This window comes from Asparagus officinalis, chromosome 7 (genome assembly GCF_001876935.1).
Source record: "Asparagus officinalis chromosome 7, Aspof.V1, whole genome shotgun sequence".
NCBI classification, from domain to species: domain Eukaryota; kingdom Viridiplantae; phylum Streptophyta; class Magnoliopsida; order Asparagales; family Asparagaceae; genus Asparagus; species Asparagus officinalis.
The window spans coordinates 2,639,917-2,645,291 of NC_033800.1; positions in this window are offsets into that span (position 1 = coordinate 2,639,917).

Consider the following 5,375-nt stretch of genomic DNA (forward strand, 5'->3'; position numbering starts at 1 on the left):
GGCGTCAAAAAATGCTGAGAGATATCCAAATACAGCTGAAGAGAAGATCATCTAAAAAATCAACAAAAGAACATAAGTATAGACTATCTCGCACGCGAGACAGTCTTTACTGTCTCGCCGTGTGAGACAGACTTGACTGTCTCGCGGGTAAGACAGACTTTTACTGTCCCGCCCACGCGAGACAGTCTTCACTGTCTCGCCGTGCGAGACAGTCCTTACTATCTCGCCGTGCGAGACAGAATTTACTATCTCGCACGTGAGACAACTTTCAGATGGTTAAAACCGCCTTTGTAACTGCCCTACACGTGGCCACTAACTGTTCAAGAACGTGGGAAACGTCGTGGGCGAGAATCACGTGGATAACGGCCAAAATAACGGAGTTTGAAACGTGGGAAGGCAGTTAAAACGAAAACTGCCTGACGGTTACTGTTTCCGAGACAACGTTTACTGTCTCACGGGCCGAGACAGCAAACACTGTCTCGCCCGTCGAGACAGCAAACACTGTCTCGACAGCCGAGACAGCAAAGGCTGTCTCGCGAGCCTGTTTTCCGCCAACTGTTCATAGGGGCTATAAATACCCCCCGAAGGCCATTTTTCACAGAGGCTGATCAGAGAGCATCCACAGGCTGATTTTAGAGTAGAGAGGGCAGAGTTCTTGAGCTTCCGGCAACTCCTTGATATTGAGCTTTGACTTGATTTCAAGAAGAACGACTATCTTACCTTGATAAGATATCGTTTCAAGTTTTTACTTCGATAAACGAAGTCAGAATCATAAACCCCTCACGATTCAATCAGAATCTGTGATTTGGTGGTCCACGAGTCAAAGCGCTCCCGGCACAGGCAAAGATCCCACGCAAGCAGCGATCCAAACAACGATCCTGCGTTTGTTTCCCAAGAGTTGTAATTTTCATTTTGTTGTGTAAAAGACGTCTTATAAAAAGGCTATCTCTTTTTGAATTTATTGTAATCGACTAAAGATATAATGAATTCCATGACAAAACTAACTTTTGACGCAAACAGTTAGCTATCGCCGAATCTTATGTTGTTTTAGGTAGTTGTTGAACTCACGTGATGTATACTCTCTGCCTTTGTCTGTGTGCAAACAATGAATCTTCTTGACAAGTTTTCCTTCGACTTCTTCTCAGAATTGCGTGAATTTAGAGAGTGCTTTAGATTTTTTCTTCATAAAATAAACCCAGACATACCTCGAGTAATTGTCAATGAAAGTGATCATGTATCGCATTCCACTGATTTATTCTTCCTTCACTCGACCAAATACATCTGAATGTACAAGCTCTAAAGGTTCATTGACTCTAAATTGTGACTCCCAGTTTGGTAATTGATACGCCTTACCGTATTGGCAATCTCTACATATAGTCACTCCATAAAAATCCAAGTGTGAAATACCCTTCAACATTGAGTTCTGCATCATGATCTTAAACTTGAGATAGCTCACATAGGAAATCTGAACATGTCATAGATCAGCCATCTTATTCTTCCTAATTTTACCTATATATTGAAAGTGACCCTAGAGGGGGTGAATAGGGTTATTGGTAATCTTATTAGATATTAATGTCGATTAAAAGTTATTGGTGTCTGATAACACACAGTCGAGGAGGGTTTCCACCGTGGGATGTAGTCCTGATCTCCGCACTGACAGTGAAGAGGGAGAGGATGAAAGGTGGGACCGACTCCTCCTCCGACTTTATGTCCCATCCTTGGACTGGAATTCTTGATCTTTTTGTGCAAACAAGAAGAAGAAATCTGTAAGTGGGCGGGGACCGGTTCCCCCATGGTATCTCCGACGGTCAAGTCAGATGATGAGCTTGAATGGGGTTTGAGGGAAGATCCGAGAATCATTGAGGTCCTAGAATTCATTACTCTTATTGAGTTTTTAGAAGAAGGCATGGCCTTTTAGAATTGTTTAGAGTTTAAGAAAAAGAAGGTTCAGAAGTCTCATCTGAGTTAAAAGTTTCGCCCTCTTTTCTTTATCCCCTTACCTCCTTTTATAGTCCCTTGCCTCTGAGATTTGACCTTTGGCTTTAACTATGTACAGGAGGGCGGTTGAGGGGTGAGCAGACAGGTTGTTGAGTCATCCTTTTCTTTACAGATGTCGGCTGACGACTGGAGTGGAAGTCATTCGAGCATAGGAGAGTATCTTAGCGATCTCTGGGAAGTGACATGCGAACAGAGTGAGATGTTTCCACATGAGGTTTGTCAGAGTTGCGATCTTGAGAGGATCGCTCAATAAATTATAGTATTGATTGATGTATCTCTGAATGTAGCTTAGCTGGATCTTATCCCCTTAGTAAGGACGGGTCGATTTGTCAATCGCCCATATGATTTGTCGACCAGTTAGTCGAGTGAGCTTCTGGTCGAGCGAACTGCCGAGAAGGTAGTTAAGCTAACTATTTGGGGAGTCATCTTGACTTATAAGGGGTCGACTAATCCAGCACTTCATGTCGGTATAAGAGGACTTGTTTCCTCCGTAGGTCAATAGACTTAGACTAATCTCTCACAATGTACATATACAAACTACAACCTCAAGTGTTGGTACTCACGTATCGCCTCTCTTAAGTGCTCGACTTTACTATCTCTCTCTAGGCTTTGGCGTGGAACACCTATCAAGAAAGCTTAACTCACTCAGAAATGATGTGTTATTCAAATTCCATCCAAAATGCTCAAGACTGAAAATTACTCACTTGTTCTTTGCTCATGATTTGCTTTTGTTTGGGAAAGCTGATATGAACTCCATTATTAAACTCCACAACTGCCTCTAAGAATTCATCCAGGTATCTGCATTGGTTACTAACCCCAATAAGTGCTCAGCTTATATGAGTGGTATTGATGACAACCTCAAGTTTCAGATATGCTCTTATCTAAATTTTCTGAAGGGGTTTTGCTAGTGAGATACTTAGGTATGTGTTGATGCTAAAAATCACACAGCCAATTAAAGTCATAGAGTTTATAAAAAAAGAGGGGAGGGGGCGTTTTCTTCTTTGACTTTATGCTTGATTATGGAATTAGGATGACCAAGCAATCTGCATACAAAGAGTCATAAGAGGGCAGAGATGAGTTCCCCCGTGATACCTCTGACGATCAAGTCAGTTGATGAACTTGAGTGGGGTCAAAGAAGAACAGTGTGTTCTTGTTTTTGTACAGTGTGTGCTTTGGGGGGTTTTAGATTATGAACCCCTTTTCTAGCTCGAATAGTACATGTACTTATAGAGGGTGTCAATGGTAGATTAGTCACTTCATGAGTGTACATTAAGACGGTGGTGAGGGGTAAGCTGGAAGTTGAGTCATCCTTTGCTCCACACGTGTTGGTTAGTGAGTGACGGGAGGTCACTTCAGCAACATTGGGAACCAGCAGTCTGACGAGTCTTCAAGTCTGTTGAGGATGGAGACATAATGATGATCATCAAAGATTGAATAATGTTAAGAAGTGCTACCTATGTCGATAGGTTCGAGGCAAGGATAATCTCTTAGCTTCGTCGAGAAGCAAGGCATGTAATATCATATGTTCGAGTTGTTGACTCTCGTGCTGACTGACACCGCCTTTCGTGTCGACACAAGAGTGTTGACTTGTTCGACTGGTCGGAATATCGTCTTGTCCTAGATAACAACCGTCTCTCGAGTTGATATAGAGATGTCGACTCGTCTGGAAGGTCAGGATCTCTCGTGCCGACCAACATCACCTTTCGTGTGGACACAAGAGTGTCAGCTTGTATGGCTAGTCAAAATGTTGACTTATGAGATCATATATTTATGGAATAGATATACCTCATAACAATATGCCTTTAATAGCGAAGAGATTATCCTGGATGGATTGTTCCCCCCTAATCAGTAAGATAGCTGAGCAATTTCAAAATTGGCAAAAAAAAAAGACCCTCTTATATGCTGGAAGATAACAACTGATAAAATCAGTCATCTTGGGTGTTTATATCTACTGGACTATCAATTATATCTTTCCGAGTAAAGTTATTCTAAAAATTGATAGGATGTGCTCTGAATTTCTCTAGAATCATAAAATTCCCTTAGTCTCTTAGTTTTCAATTTGTCAAGAAAAAAAGCATGGAGTTTTAGGTGTTTTCTCTGCAAGTATATGGAACCATTCAACAACACTTAAACTCTTGTGGATGATCCATCTCAAGAAGGACATCATATGGATAAAGTGGATACATGGTAATTATTTACAAAAAGATAACATTTGGCAGGTTTAAATAAGATCGAATGATTATTGGATGTGGAAGCAAATTATAAAAGCTAGAGATAAGTTGATTAACAGATTTGGAAATGTCAGTAGCCTACAGAAAACCATTGGCAAAATGTTGTATTGGAGAAAAATACGTATTTCCTCTGTTTACAGGTTCCTGATACACCCTGTACCTCAAGCTGATTGGGCGAGCACAATTTGGGATGGTATTCATTATCCCAAACACTCTTTTATCTTATGGTTAGCTGCTCAATCAAGATTATGAACACAAGATAGATTACGTCGCATGAGAATTCTCAATACAAATCAGTGTATTCTGTGCTCAAGCCATCAGGAATCCTGTTGCCATTTATTCTTTGAATATCAGTTCTCAGCTAATGTTTAGAAATTGGTGATAGATTGGCTAAAGTTTATTTGGGGATCATATAATTGAGATTGTATTATAAGTTGGTACAACTGCAGACTGAAAGGGAAGAGATTTACTAAAAAATTAAAGAGGATGACTCTTACAGCTTCAGTGTATCTGATATGGCAAGAGAGGAATCTAAGGATTTTCTAGAGTAAATTAAGCTCCACAACTTGAGGCAATTTTTCAAGCAATAAAGATTTCCATCTTCTCAAAAGTTTTGAATGAAAAATTTCCACTTCATATAAGAGAGAGAATTGAGGGATTGCAAATGTGTTCTCTTGTGAGTTGAGTTCCAGAATTGTTCTGATTTGATATGATGTAACTAAACTTCTAATTTGGTAAATGAATAAAAAGTTTTCATTGACAAAAAAAGGCTTTAGTTGCTTCAAAAGCCCATTATCTAGGGAGAGTTTTTTTTTTGTTTTGAAATGGTTCCGACAACACCAACCATCTTGACTTATTTTTTTAACACCATTTTAACTGAAATTCCTAAAACATCTTTAGAAGTGTCAGGCACGTGACATGCATTTTCTAGCCAACGAATGTATTTTAAGGGTACTTTGGGAAGTTTTAGTCAAAATTTCATCATAAAATACATAAAGATGGCTGATTGCAATCAAAACCAGTTTTAAAGTTGGCTTTGTATAAATTAAACTTTGAATGGGGTTTCCACGTAACCATCATATTTTAAAGACTTTTTTGGTGTGTGTGTGTGTGTGGGTGGGTGGGTGTGTGTGTGTGTGTGGGGGG